The 16106-nt window shown below is 38.0% G+C and overlaps 1 pseudogene across 1 annotated transcript in view; it reads left to right on the forward strand.

Moving 5' to 3' along the window:
- Positions 1-1361: 1361 nt before the first annotated feature.
- LOC143878464 (7-deoxyloganetic acid glucosyltransferase-like) overlaps positions 1362-16106 on the forward strand; it is a 28938-nt pseudogene continuing 14193 nt past the window's right edge. Inside the window, exon 1 of the transcript XR_013250977.1 lies at positions 1362-1590. The product of XR_013250977.1 is annotated as a 7-deoxyloganetic acid glucosyltransferase-like (transcript). The remainder of the gene's footprint in view (positions 1591-16106) is intronic.

Consider the following 16106-nt stretch of genomic DNA (forward strand, 5'->3'; position numbering starts at 1 on the left):
GTTGGTGGTCTGTGTGTCAACTTGTGTTAGGGTTCTGTGATCGGCGTGACGATTAGCGGATGGACCATTAATAGACATGAAGATTAGTGGGTGGACCACTGATCGACACTCCTAGGATGACACTAATTAAGCTTAATGCCATGGAAGGAAAATAAAGACAAGCTAAAGAATAAAAAAGAAAGATCATGTCACAGGGAAATAAAAATTATTGGTTGAGATATAGGGCCAGTGGAGAATGCATTCAATATCATCATTGTAAAGGTTATGACCACATTATATGGGATTTTCGAAGCAAGCTGACAAGTCAGACAATGGTGGTGAAAATATTAGGGGTGGCAGTAATGAATGGGAGGTTGGAGATATCTTCACGTTCTTCAGTGGTAAATTCACTTCTAGATTTGGTTTGTTCTCTTCATATTTGCTCTAGGAGGAAAAACCTTGATACGTTCTTTGAGAGAAGGGCAAGTCGTGTCCCTTGATGATGGGTCAATTTTGAAGTGAATTTACCACTGACATGGAAGTGAGAAGATGGAGATATTTGCAATGGCGGTATACAGATGGAGATATTTTTCCCATGACGGTGGTAGCTTGTCAATTATACCGGCTACTTGAAACTCTTCATCTATTTTAATTCCCTTAGATAGGATTTCAGCCATTATCAATTGTATCTCAATCACTTGATCCATTACGGATCTCCCATCCACCATCATAAATTGAAGATATTTTCCTATGACATGTTTCTTGGATCATGCGGCCTCTACTAGATATTCCTTCTCTAAGATTCCCAAAGTTCCTTAGCAGACTCAACACATACCACAGTAAACATCATATAACTTATTACTCAAAGCATTCAAGATGTGTCCCTTACACATCTAATCATCATTTTTTCATTTATCAGTAAGATGAGATCTTCATTATTAACCATACCAGACAGCACATATTCAAGCTCTAGGGTAGCAAGAAAGAATCTCAGTTTTTGTTTCCATCTATTAAAATCATTTCCATCAAACTTTTCAGGTCTTTCAACGTTAGTCGAAGCCATTCCTTTTTCGTTATCCTCCACCACAACTAGCCATTTTATTTCATTTAACCATTTTGTTTACATATATGAGAAGGTGTCAATCCTAACTGAAGAATGATAGATGCAAGGGTGCCTTTCATAAAGAGCCAGAAAAGGGCCTTTGATTGGATCCACCAATAACACGGATCCAATCAAGGGCCCTTTTTTTGGCTCTTTATACAAGGGCGCCCTTGCATCTATCATTCTTTATCCTAACTTTGGGATCCATACCAACCCAGCTTTTCTATAGATAAAGGTGGCATGAGATGGAGGAATCCAGGAAAATCCTCCAAAGTCCACCATGGAAAACAAAGTCCCCCACGTGCTTCTCCTCCCCTTCCCAGCCCAAGGCCACAAAAACTCCATGATCAACTTAGTTCAGCTCCTCTGCTTAGCTGGATTCCACGTCACCTTCCTAAACTCCGATCACAACCACGAGCGCCTCCTCCATTTCAAAGATATACAATCCCATTTCAGCCCCTGGCCGGGATTCCGTTTCCGTACAATCTCCGACGGACTCCCGGAGGGACATCCCCGGTCGGCCGACCGGTATTAGTCGACTCGTTGAGAACCCACATGAAAGCACTCTTCCGGGAGATGCTGATTTCCGACCACTGGGAATCGGCTGGCCCCGTGACATTTATCGTCGCTGACGGGATCCCCATTGTTACTTTTCGTACGATCAGTGCATGTAGCTTCTGGTCTTATTTCTGTATCCCCAGACTGATTGAAAATGGCGGGCTACCCTTCCCAGGTAAACTTCAATCTCTCATCTCCGTATTAAGAAGAACATACGGTGAATTTAATAATACGTCATGTATGATCCCACATCGGAAAGGGAGGGAAAGTTTTATCATACGTGGGTCACTACATGATGGTCTACAATGGTAAAAAATGCATGTGCGACTTAAAAGTATTTTATGGAAATGATATCACCACTACCGTATTTTGATGATTGCACTCCTCACATTATTAAAAAGTACGGTATGGCCCGCACCATAGGATGATCCAAACCGTACATTAGATGGGCCATAGCCTAAATAGGTTGTGCCCCAAAAATCATTTCCATAGGTTGATCCTAACCCTCCGTAGAGGGTGAAGTGATCCTCTTATATTCAATCCCTCTGAGTTAGTTTTGTCAGAATTCAAGAGAAGAAAAGTTTTGAGTTTCTTTTTAGCCTATGATGTATACATTTCTTTAAACCCCTATGAGAAAAAGTAATCTGCAATTTGAGATTTAAGCAAAAGCTGCAAAAACCACAATAATGATTGTCGTTAGTGTTGATGCTCTGTGTAACTTCACTGTTCCTGCACACCATAATTTTGATCAGCAATGACGTCCAAGTGAGGTTCTAAATACGTTTTCCAATGTAATAACATCACTCAATTAAAATCAACTTAAAATCCTAATGTCCACTAGAAAGCAGGTGCCAACATGCTAGGACCTACCCTACAAACTTTCTGTCAGGGTCTATAATGGATGTTAGTGGAACAGTCATGACTAAACTCACTTGTAATAAACCTTGGATGGCAAAATTACTTAGAATTGGACTCCAACTCACCACCTTTTGAGATTTTTAGTTGCTTAATATGCTTATGATGTTTTTATAGAGGAAAGATAGATGCAAGGGCGCCCTTGCTTAAAGAGCCGGAAAAGGTCCCTTGATTGAATCCACATCATTAAGTGCAACTGATTTTACTTTATCAACCGATTTTAAAAAGTTACCGAAAATTATGTGGATCCAATCAAGGCGCTTTTCGGGCTCTGTGCAAGGGTTTCCAGGCACTTTATGCAAGGGCGCCCTTGCCTCTATCATTCCCCTTTTTATATTATGTCCACACTTAGCTGTGGATATTTTTGGAAAAGGATACAGTGGAGCCCACCTTGTCTGAAGATTCAAATCATTCATTTGTTCAGCCCAATGTAAATAGGTTGTGCTGCAAAAATCATCGCCACAAAATGATCCTAACCCTCCGATCTGTAGGATGGCACATTATAGAAACTTTTCAGATCAGAGGGTTAGAATCATCCTATGGAGATGATTTTTGGGGCACAACCAATTTTCGCTTGGGCCAAATAAATGAATGGTTTTGATCTTCAAACAAAGTGGGTCCCACAATAATTAGGGCAGAACCATGGGGCATCCAATGCTTTTTGGTTACGTGTCCCAGTTGATTTAATGAGCATGCACCTGGGACACTTTGTCCAGAAAGCATTTGCCCTTCCAAGGCCACGTCGGCGTTCCTTTTTTTCTCATTTTCAGTGATAATTAATGTCCAATAGCATGCTTAGTTTACTTTAGAAAGGAGTTCATATCTAAATATGGTAAATATCAGCATGGCTGCTCTATATTTCAATTAAACAATGTTTAGCTCATTGACTACTCTTTTCAAAGGTGACATTGATTACCAGTAGCACTCATTCTAAAAACAAAACAAACATATCTCAAAGCATTTCTAAAACTATCCCATGAGAACCTATTCAGCTGAGTGGAAAGACAAGAAATTCCACCAAGGAGTTCACTATAAAATGATACCCACACTAAACCTCTCACAAACCCCAACACAGCTCTCCAAACTACTCTTCATTGTTGCAGTTCAGTCATGAAATCTCTGTGTTTTCTTCTTCCCTTAGCCACCTTGGTTTTGCTAGTACAAACTACGGTCATGGATCGACACGGTTTTTTGTTGGATGGTGAAAAACATGTGGAAGTTGCAGTGAAGTCAGGGCAGGTTCAGCAAGAGAGACAGCTTGAAGAAGCTTCCTCTGATAACAACACCTTGGCACAAACAGATAGCCATCATGGAATAGACCTTCCGACGTGGGAAAAGCAGCATCCAAAAAATCCTATTAAGAGTCTATGAAAAAAAAAAAAGGAGCAGCAGGGTTTGACATAAAAGGTAGGAAATAGCAGAAAATAAGTTGCTCAAAGATATGAAAGCCCAACAGCTATGCATCCAGGGCAGAAAATCAGGTGTTTATAGCCTTTGAAATTACGTTTGTAATGTAAAAGAATAATTTATACTACTAGATTAAAAATCTTATGAAAAACAATATCCTACTGTGCGATTTTTTATATCTTGGATGTGGAACACAATCTACTTTGGTTTTCTACAAGGATTTTTGCTTTGGTGTCTTGTTTCCACTAAAGTGTAGTGGGACTCTACTTAGGATAAGTAGATAGAGCCTTGGACAGTTGGAAACCATGTATCCAATTTGAAAGAGAGGGGAGGGAAAAGGAAGACTTAAGTTTTAACCTAGTCTATAAAAGGTATTGGTATACCTTATGAGGAGATTTTATATGGTGCAAGCCCTTATAGTCCCAAATTTTCAAAAAGTACTGTACGTCCATGTGATGGAACACAACGTAAATCGTTTATACCCAAATAATCATTTCCATTTCCATTTCCATAGGATGATCCTAGCCCTCCGATCTATAGAGTTTTCCATAATATGCAGTTCCTCTATGGATCGGAGGGTTGGGATCATCCTACAGAAATAATTTTTTTGGCACAACCTATTTACAATATGGCCCATCACATGGGCGGTTTGCATCATCCTATAGTGTGGTCTGTATAGTACTTTTTGAAAAATATGGGACTATAACAGCTTACGCCATATAAAATCTCCCTCATGAGAAAGAAAAGAGGTGGATAAGAGAGGGGGGGGGGGGGGGGGGGGGGGGACTATAGAATCTTTAATGGTAAATCTAGGGCAGCTCCTCATATCTCCCTCACCATCCATTAAGATTGTGTAGACACCCCATTTTGACCGGACCCGAGTTCGCGTTGCTTGGGCGAAGCCTCGTCAAATAAGTGAGCTGGTGCCCCAAATTTAACCCCGGCATAGCTTAAGGTCCCCCGTAGATCCCCATAAAATTTCGTTAAAATCCGAGCTTGTTTGCTTAGTAAACAGGTCAAGACAGTGGGTACAATGCAGACCAAAAGGGGGGTGAATTATCTGCTGAAGGGGATGTCCATATGAGAAGGGGAGTGAATTATCCTGCGATGGGCGCGCCCGAGCCGAATAAGACAAATCTGGCGGGCGCACCTCATCAAGTGGGGGTGCGAATATCAGCTTTTATGTTTGATATATAAAAACAAAATCAAAAGAAAAAAGGGGGCACTGTTCATTTTCTCGTGAAAAGCAGAGAGAGATAGAGAGAGATTTGGGTTTTCCTCCCCTCCGATCGTCTTCTCCGATCATCTTCCCGTAAAAACTCCGATCATTAGTCGGAGATCCAACCTCCGATTCTCGCAGAGAGAGAGAGAGAGAGAGAGAGAGAGAGAGAGAGAGAGAGAGAGAGAGAGAGAGAGAGAGAGAGAGAGAGAGAGAGAGAGTAGAAAATGGGTTTTTCTTCTCCGATCAGATCTGGTCTAAAATCCGATCATCATAGCTATTTGTTCATTATCATCGTTGCGGATTTGGTGTTAAAGCTTAGAGAAGAAAAGGTAAATTGGATCGTGCCGTGTTGGAACATCTAAAGAGAAAAGATATTATTCTACTTTGATTTGAGTTTTTAATTCTTATGAAAATACTAGATTTGAATTTGTGATGAAATCGTTGTCATTTGAAGAAGAAATTTCCTTCAAATGATATGATCTTATGGCTATTATGTAGATCCTTTAGATGATGTTATTCACATGGTGTTGTGGATGTTCTTTAGATTTTTTTTCTCGTAATCTCTCTTTTACGACTTTGGATTCCATTTCCATGCAATTATCTCAGAGATTTCTCCAAAATATTGGGTGAATGTGAAGTTTTTCAGAATTTATGTGTGAAAATAGTTTGTAGATTGATTATAGTTTGTTTTTTTTAGATGATTAATTACAAGGTTTTTGTTTCTCTAAATCTGTTTGGATAATTTTATATATATATATATATATATATATATATATATATATATATATGTTATATGTGCTGGATTTCATGAAGAAAAGAGGATCTGAATTGGATGAAAGCATAGTCCGAGACTGAAGAAGAATTACTTCTCAGTTGTCATTTTGATGTTCCTGTATGGACAGATTGAAATTGGTTAATATTTCTCTTCTTACTATCCAAATTAGTAATTGATTTGCCTTGATAATTGAACTGAAGGTTCAGTAGGCTATTTTCCAATTTTCATTGAGAATCCAAAGTTGTAAATAAGCATATCCTGTAGTTACACTAGCCCAACGGAAAAAAGAAAAGAATTATGCATTGTAGGTGTTTGTGGAAATGCTTACTTGATGGCCGAACTCCAGTTGAATAATGCCATCTGTATGGGGTGGCAGATACTTTACAAGCAACTCAAAATTATGCATTGAAATTGTCAATTCATGACCCTTGGACCTGGAGGGAATATTGTCATTTCAATTTCAAGTTGGAAGAAGTCATAATCACCTACAGTAACTAGAAGATAACTTCTAGAGCTGTCCTCTTGCTTGTTGGCTCAAAGCACAATTAGACATTGTTTGAATTGATTGTTTGTACATAGTGATTGCTCCGTGAACTCAACATCTGGGTCGGTTCAAGCTATAACACAAGGGTGCCTTGAGAAGGTCCGGTCACTTCAATTCATGTTTTATGTGTAAAAGAAAAATGAGGCAGGGTAAGCTAATGTAGTGTAATATATATATATATATATATATATATATATATATATATATATATATATATATATATAGAGAGAGAGAGAGAGAGAGAGAGAGAGAGCATTTCCTACACACTAGCTTAAAATACAGTGGGGGCCCACATTGTTTGGGTGATCCAAACCATTCATTTGAATGATCCTCACATAGATAGGGTGTCCACAAAAAATCAGATTCATAGGATCATCCTAACCATTCAAACTATGGAGGCAAAAAATGGACTAATTTGTGAAGGTTTATACACGTCCATTTTACCTCCACAAATCGTAGGGTTGGGATTAGGGTTGCAAGTCGGGTCGGGCGGGTCGGGTTTTCTAAAACCCTACCCTACCCGAGAAACTATCTCAGGTCGGGTCGGGTTGGGTTTTTTTTTGGAAAACCCAGGATTGTTAAACCCGGCCCTACCCGTGGTAGTTTCTCGGGCCGGGTCGGGTTTTTTCGGGTTTTTTCATATCATCGCCTTTTGGAACATCGCCTTTTTTTTTTGAAACTATAACTTATTAGCCGCATGTTACAAATATAAATGACATACACAGTATGAATTCTTACATGCTTTGCCATCCCAAAATCTGCCAACGTAACACGGCCATTGGGGTCTACAAGGATATTTGCACCTTTGATGTCCCTGAAGAGGAAATATGGTTTAGCTACAAGTATGAAGAATGCCTAGAAACGGGAAAATCATACAGGAACCATGCAAAAGTGGTTATTAATATTATTATTAAATGCTTGGAATTACTAAATCCCACCTATTAGTTTTAAATGAGTATAAGAGTTGGCAGTAGTACACCCACCTATGCACAGTATTCTTAGCATGCAAATATGCGAGGCCCGAAAGGATTTGCTGGGTGTAGCTCCGAATCGCCAGTTCCCCGAAGTGCCCATACTCTTGAAGAAGCTTATGGATTGAACCACCAGATACATATTCGAGGTAGATATACAATTTGTCATCAACCTGTTCAAGGGGTGGAGAATCACGGCAATGAAAGAGCATTAAACAAATCTGACATTTGAGCACAAACAGCAGCTTGATATATTCTTAATTGAAAGAAACTCCACAGGTGCAATTTAAATACTATCAGAAATTGATTATTCAAATCTTACAATCAGTCGTGTTGGTTATGAAAAAATAATAAGGAAACAGAACATGTATTAAAAAAATGAAGCATCTCCCTACCTAAAACCGCCATTAAACACACCCTCCTGCCCATTATATGTATTTGTTTGAATTTTTTTTTCATTAATTGCGGTATTGGGCACCTGAAAAGAATGAATGTGGATGCACACAACAGGGCTGATTTTATGATACATACAAGCAATACATGAGAAGTAGAGAAAATAAGGACCCACACTCAGTGATGTTGTAAATTATACAAATTCTATTGATATTAGTTACCCTGCTTCATCCCATTTTAACAATAGAGGACCATTTTTTCAAGACATTGCAATTTCCATTTCTAGTAGAACAAAGCACAGGGAAAACACAACAGAGTCCCTTTTGTTTCCTAAATTTATAGAAACTATCAGACACCTTTACTTCCTCAGCCATGTTTTGATTGCATGGGTTCTTTCAGACTTTCAATTGTAGTGTAGCAAGCAACAACATTAAGATTAAATTACAAGGCCAAAACCAGAAACGAGATTAAATTACAGGGCTAAAACCGGATACCTGGTGCTGAAAATTATGGCTCCATAACATTACGCTGTATAGTACTACATCCTTAATTTATCTCAGTTTCACCTAGAAAACCAAATACAAAAAATGGCAGTCGAGACTTCAGTCATTGTGGATACTTCTGAACCTACAGATTCACATTGCAAACAACAACACTGAGCCTGTTATTGTTAAGTTTTACAGTTCAAAAAAAAGAAAAAGAACAACAGCACTGATCCTCATGAAAAGTCATTTTTAAAAATGAAAATTCATTTTTAAAATCATGAAAATTCATTTTTTAAAAAATGAAAATTCATTTAAAAAAAATGAAAATGCAATTTCCATTTCCATTTCAATTTCCATTTTTTTCCATTTCAACCTAACTAAAAGCAAAAACCTAGAAACATAATAAAAGACAGAATCATGATTGGACAATTTGCCTTTAATGCCCCTTAACAGTTGTGATCTTCTTCTTGGAGGATACCTTCACTAATTCACTTCCCCGTGGATTTTAGGTCTTTAACAAACAAAAGCAAAAAATACATTTTGGATCTAAGGTTCTTGAACCTGATTAGTGATTAGGTTCAGGTTCTTGCAGAAACTTTGGCTGAAAAAAAAGAAGGAAGAAAACCCCCTTCTCCTAATCAGGTTCTTGCATAAACTTTGGCTGGAAAAAAAAGAAAAAGAAAACCCCCATCTCGCTTCTGCTCCTAGAGAGAGAGAGAGAGAGTGACCTCGATTCAGTTCCCGTCCAGCGAAAGGGGTGCTAGGGTTCCACGATCCAAGAATCACTCGGGCGGAGGTGGAAGTCAGAGAGAAGGGGAGCTAGGGTTACACACTTACACGATCAATTTTCATTTCTGTTTTTAACTTTTTATTATAAGTTATAACTTATAACTCATGTCTCCTTTATATGTATAATTTTATAATAATAAAAAGGTAAAATGCGGGTTCTCGGGTCGGGCCGGGTTTTCCACCTTTAAAACCGGCCCGACCCGAGAATCACTCGGGCTTTGGAAAATCAAACCCGGCCCAACACTTTGCCCGACCACTTTGAACGCGACCCATGCTTTTTTTGGGCCGGGCTGATGCGGGCCGGGTAAAACCCGACCCAAGTTGCAACCCTAGTTGAGATGATCCTATGGATCTGATTTTTTGTGGACACCCTATCAATGTGAGGACCATTTAAATGAATTGTTTGGATCACCCAAACAATGTGGGCCCCCACTGTATTTTAAGCTAGTGTGTAGGTAACTTACCTACACAAGTGTGTAGGAAATGTTCTCTCTCATATATATATATATATATATATGTATGTATGTATATGCTTGCGATTTGTTAGATGATTTTAGAGGAAGAGATTGGACTCTCATCTCATTGATTGATTGAATGTACTGTGTCTAAAGGAAAGATATGTGTTCACGGATTTAAAGGGAATTGATTCATAACCATAATTTAAAATTTTCAAATCTCTCTCTTGTTGTAAGTGTCAAAGCCAGGATAAATAGAAGCGAAATGATATCAACACTCTAATGCATTGATTTCAAGTTCTATTTAATTGCTTTTAGTGTTTAAAAGGGTGTCAATAAGTCATTATCGTTTCTATAAATTTCTTACTAGCTCATTAAATATTAAAATATTGAAGTGTTGATATCATTTCCTTAGATCAATTATGGGCATTACAGCAAGGTTATGGTAATATCATACTTTAGGGGTCGCATGATTTGGATTCTAATTCCCTGTTTTGTTGAGTTCCTGTTTGAATTTCTTCAAAGAAAACAATGATTTCTAATTGCTGTATCTGATGGCCTGCTCCAAATTTATATTCATTCATGACCGAAATCCTATAGATGTATTGCATGTGATAGTTACTCTATATTATTTAAATAAGTATGGTCATCTATTGCTATTGTAATGTTTTGGTTTATTTAAGCCTAGCACTATCATATCCCTGTTAAACATTTCCTTGTTTAGAGTACTTTTGTTTTCATTAGTAAGAGTAAAGGTCTGAGTTATGTAATTGGATTCATTCCACTCATCATTATGAATCAAAGCTGATTTTTCAATATGAATTCTTTCTAATCTTTAATGTTTAAGAAAATAGATCTGTCATAACTTAGAAATAACCCATGGCAGAAATACATCTGGGGACAGGTAGCTGTGATATGGCAGTACTTAAGTTTCTCCATTATATTGCATTTGATTTGTATAGCTAGCAAATTCTGAGCAAGAATCAGTTCATAAAATTCTCATAATCTTGGTTTATCTCAATTACTTGTGGCCTTTAGATTCTGATTATCTAGAGTTTTATTCTACCTCTTACAGTGCATGATAACAGCTAAGGTTACTTATTAAGTTGGTAAAGGTCTTTTGATTTAACAAATTCAACACATACCTTTCTTCATTTTGATCATGAATACTGCTGAGTGTGTTCTGCAAGTTGAATTGTTATTATATCATTGGGCTTATCTGTACTGTGGAGGCAAAATGATTTAAGGGCAAGTTATATGCGAATATTTGCCTAGTTGTTTGAATCTAAGTTCATTTCTTACTTGCAAATTGAATTAAAGCATAAGATTATGATAACCTCGGTCTCTTATATTGCAATGGCATTTTGACATCTCAAATTTCAGATCATGTTAGCTTACATATTAACCTGAGAAAAGGAATGCAATTAATAATTTGAATCTCATCAGCTTTCAGGAGATTATAGTTTTATTCCAAATCTTTGAAATCATGTTTTAATCTTTTCTTTGCTTTTGCCCTAGTATTTGTTATGAATGATTTTATCTTTATACTAGTGCAATTGAGTTATGATCAATAGACTTGCTCTTTCTTAATCAGGTTTATGACTATCATAGTACTCATTTGAGAATAGTGGTAATCTTTTGGGTTTAGATCTATTGGGAAGAGTTAACTAATTCTAGTGCCATCACTGAGATTAAGGGTAATATTGTTAATGGCCCTTCTCGCTTTCTCTTAGCATTTATCGGTTTTATAAGGGATCAAATTCTTTTTATATCTGTGTAAAGGCATTAGAGATTTGGAGGAGGATTTAGTTCTATAAATTAGATGAGATAGGTGGTGTCTGTTGGGATAAAATTGGAAATTTGGAAGATGGTTCAAGTCATTTGATTTACTCCTTATCTCAGTTTGTAGTAACTGATTTTAATCAAGGAAAATTATAGATGTTGAGACATAAATGAACCTGTTTCATAGTAAAAAAGAAAGAGAGAGAGAAATTGCAATGCGCATCAGTTTAACCAGGTTTTGATAATTATGCATTCTTGGTCGGTTTTCATTCTTAAAATTTGTGAGCAAAGAAAAGCATAGCTGCTGTCTTCTATGGTCATATGCTCGGCAATTGTAATTTTGGTGGGTTAAAAGGCATATAACTACTAAATATCATTACATAACTGCTGTCCCACAGTTTCTACACCTTATAATTGTGATTTCAGTTGATTTAAAAGTGCATATGTGCTGTCCGTAATTGCGCAGTTGCTATCTCATAGTTTATATACTTTATAATTGTGATTTCAGTTGATTTAAAAAGGCATATCTACTGTCCATCAATGTGTAATTACTATCCTGCATTTTATAGGCTTTGTAATTATAATTTGGTTAGGTTTGCATGATATAGGATGTCTTTCTTTAAATAGAATCCGCTCCTTTGTATGCTATGAGTATTTGAAGCAATTGCCTAATCTTTTGGGTACCTTTGGATGTTGGTTCTCTATTCATTGCAGAGGGGGCGATGAAGGCGCTAGCCCAAGCCCATTATTTTAGGGGATTTGCTCAGTCTTAGTAGAGCTTCTCATCTTTTATTTAGAGACTTCTCTAGTCTTTTAGAAACTTTTAAGTGGTAGTTTCTCTTCCTCATTTAGTAGACCATTATGGTCTTATTAGCGAGTTCCATGCTAGGAGACACACTCTGTCTCATTGAGGTAGTTCTCTTGTGGAGACAAGCCTCATTTTGGACCTACCCTTAGGGAGGTCGCTTTAGTTTGGTAAGGAGTATACCCATAGGAGGCATGCCTTGCCTCATTTATAGAGCCCCTATTTGGAGACAAATCTTGTCTCATTTAGAAGGTTTCCTTTTTTAGAAGGCTTACCCAGCCTTATATTAGAACAGCTCCTTTTAGAGAGTCTTTGACTCATTTCCTCCTTTAAGTTGTAGTATTAGAGAGCCTTTGGCTCATTTATCCTTTTAAGGATTTTATTAGGGAGTCTTTGACTCATTCGTCCTTTTGTTAGTGTCATTAGAGAGTCTTTGACTCATTTCCCCCTTTCCTTTAGTTGTTTTTAAGAGTTTCTTCATATTATCGTTATTACTCTTCTTTATTAGAGACTAGTACAGTCTTATGAAAGCTTTGCTTGTTTGTGATCTTAGATCATCTCGTTATTTTTTATAGTTAGCTTATTCGGTTTAGGGGTTTCCCCTGTTAGCTCTAGGGTTTGACCCTAGGGTGTTGCTTTGCATTTTCCCTTAGGTCTTTGACCAAAAGGGTGAAATCAGAAATTAAAAATCTAAAAAACATCAGAAATTCAAAATCCAAAAATATTTGAAAAGCTTTAAAACCCAAAAACATTGAATACATTTAAAACTCAAAAACATTATAATTTTAAAACATAAAAAATATTTGAAAATCCCAAAAGAAATCTAAAGTGTTGAGTGTTTTAGAAGTAGTAATTAGGAGAGTTCCTTTCGAACTACGTTGGCTTGATCCTCTTTCACGAGGTACGTAGTGCAGCTTGGGATCTTTATCCCAAGTCCAGCCAAACCTTAAAAAAATAAATTTGTCAAACCTTCCAAAAATGTAAAAACTTCTTCAAAACCTTTTTCAAAGAGATCTTCCTCTAGAGTTAGGAGTCTGTCTTAGCCGTTTGGTTTGTTTTAGAGTTAGGAGTCTGTCCTGATTCGTTTGATATGTTGTGTCCTGTCGTGTGAGTGTCTCTAGAGTTAAGAGGCCTCGAGTCGATCGGTTAGACATTTAGTCGAACCGATGGCTAGACTAGGAAGCATATAGTCAGCCCATGGTTTTCATTAGGTTGCACAGCCTAGATACACATAGGTTATAGGACCCACTGCATTAGCTTAAGGCTAATCAACTTGCATTAGTTAGGACATATAGAGAGTCCTAAAAATTACAATTCACATGAATTTAAGCAGTTATACAAAAAGCTTTAAAAATCAGTCGAGTCTAGTGAATCGAGTCTAGGTTAGTGGTTCTAGATGGTTAGGCATCGTAGTTAGAATAGGTCATCGAACTATGTTGACTCCGATTCTTCCCGAGGCCGGGATACGTAGAGCAGCTGGGATGGACGGCCATCTTGGTCCGAGTCAGGTCGCATTAGAGTTAGGATTTGTTCTGTCCTGTCATATATATAGGATTGATTTGTGTTTTATGTTTTGATGTGTTTTCTTACTTTCTTGTACTGATACTATACCTTTAGCTATAGCTTGCATGTGTTTGCACATCAGAACTTAGACACCCATTAGGCATGTCACTCATAACCTAGCTATGCTTAGGTGACACATCTTTCATTTTATTTTATGTGTGCTTATTATCTTTATCCTCAGAAAATGCATGCTTAGGTAGATGACTCCTGAGGATTGTTCCCATTTCACATGATTTTTACCCAAACTTCTTTGGAGTTAATAAAAATGGCTTAAGAGACCAAGTGCTTGCACTCGGACGAATTGGGGGTGCTCTCAGACCTTCCCCATTCGTAGCCAGGCACGAACCCATATATATTTCTGGTTATCCATTGCACAAAGGATTTGATTTTAGGGTTCCATGGCATATCCATGGATGGCGACTCTGAGTTTATTTCAGGTATGTCTTGGTTTCGAGCCTTTGCTCCTGATCGAGACATATCTCTTTCTTTTTATATCGCCACTCGTGCTATGCTATGAGGGTGGCATCCGTTTTGAGAGTTCCTTAGTAGAGCTCTCCTTCACACGTGGATGATCCAGAGGGTGGTAAGGACTCGTTCCCTCACCGCCTATCCTCGGATCGGGGTCCACAGATTGCCATTATTCATTGGGCGAAATGCAAAGGGGTTCTCCCTTGTTCGGTTGATCAGACCTTACGGAAGCCTCAAATTGTTTTTCGTGAAAGAAAAGTGTCAAAAACTATTGGCCCACGATGGATCGCACCTCCTGACGGATTTTTTAAGTAAAATTTTGATGGAAGCTCGTTGGGAAATCCAGGCCCGGTGGAATAGGGGGCGCGCTACGTGACGCAAATGGGGTAGTCATCATGACTTACTCAGGGTCGGTTGGGTTGTGTGATGCAAATGAGGTTGAGGCAAAATCATTACTCTTCGGGCTGACGTTTTAGCATAGGCGGGTGCAATCCGATCAGACACGGAAATATCTTTTAACAATATCACGAGGATTACATAAGATTATAGTCTTGCTTTTTGTGTACAGTAACAGGGACAGCTTGTCCCGTATGTCAATTTGTAAATTTTTTACAGATGTAATGAAATAGTTACTTTCTCAAAACACAGAGGGGGGGGGGGGGGGGGACGGGGACGAGAAGAAGGAGATTTACTTGGATGGGTGCAGTTTCTAGTTTGATTTTTAGGTTGGGAGAAGAGGATTGAGTTTAGGATTGGGATTAATGCCATTATAATCTTTGTATATTCTTTCATAGTAGAAGATTGTGATTTCTCTTTTGTAGAGGAGAGGCATCTCTTTTTGTAGAGGGTAGGCACCATTGCGGAGCCATGTACAACACTAATGTTATATTGTGTGCTTGCTACTTCCTCTGTTTTGCATGTGATCAAATCAGATTATGATCATTGATTTCAATAAAATGGTATCAGAGTGCCTGGTTAGAGGATGGGTAGAGGAGGAAGAAGACGAACTTGATAATTTTTCAAGAGTTTAATCTATTGGTAGTCTGATTGAAGGTGATGCGTTGTGTCACTTTGGTTTTCTATTTAGAAACGAGACGAGGTGATTTCGAAGTGATTCCAATCAGTTGCAGGCGGTTTTGATCTAGTTATTAACAAATTGGATTGTGTTTGCAAGTTTCAAGAAAATAGGTAGTTAGAGATTGTCGATCGACGTGTTATTTACGATCAATGGTTCTGATTGATGTGGATTGACGTTATCCAGACGATTTGAGAGGTTAGAGTGGTGATTAATACTCTCAAGTTTTGATTGGGATTTTTTTAGATCGACAAGAGACTTATGTGATTAAAGCACAAAGTTGGTGGTCTGTGTGTCAACTTTTGTTAGGGCTCTGTGATCAGCGTGACGATTAGCAAGTGGACCACTAATAGACATGAAGATTAGTTGGTGGACCACTGATCGACATTCCTAGGATGACACTAAGCTTAATGCCATGGAAGGAAAATAATGACAAGCTAAAGAATAAAAAAGAAAGATCATGTGACAGGGATATTAAAATTGTTCGTTGAGATCTAGGGCTAGTGGAGAATGCATTCAATATCATAACTGTAAAGGTTATAAACACATTATGTGGGATTTTTCGAAGCAAGCTGACAAGTCAGACATTGGTGCTGAAAATATGGGGGGTGGCAGCAATGTATGGGAGGTTGGAGATATCTTCACGTTCTTCAGTGGTAAATTCACTTCTAGATTTGGTTTGTTCTGTTCATATTTACTCTAGGAGGAAAAACCTTGATACGTTCTTTGAGAGAAGGGCAAGTCGTGTCCCTTGGCGATGGGTCAATTTTGATGTCACAAGATTGAGGATGGGATGAGATGAATGTTCGAAGAAGTGG

This window comes from Tasmannia lanceolata, unplaced genomic scaffold (assembly GCF_043159265.1).
Source record: "Tasmannia lanceolata isolate RefF3 unplaced genomic scaffold, GAP_Taslan_0.1 ptg000006l, whole genome shotgun sequence".
Lineage (NCBI taxonomy): Eukaryota > Viridiplantae > Streptophyta > Magnoliopsida > Canellales > Winteraceae > Tasmannia > Tasmannia lanceolata.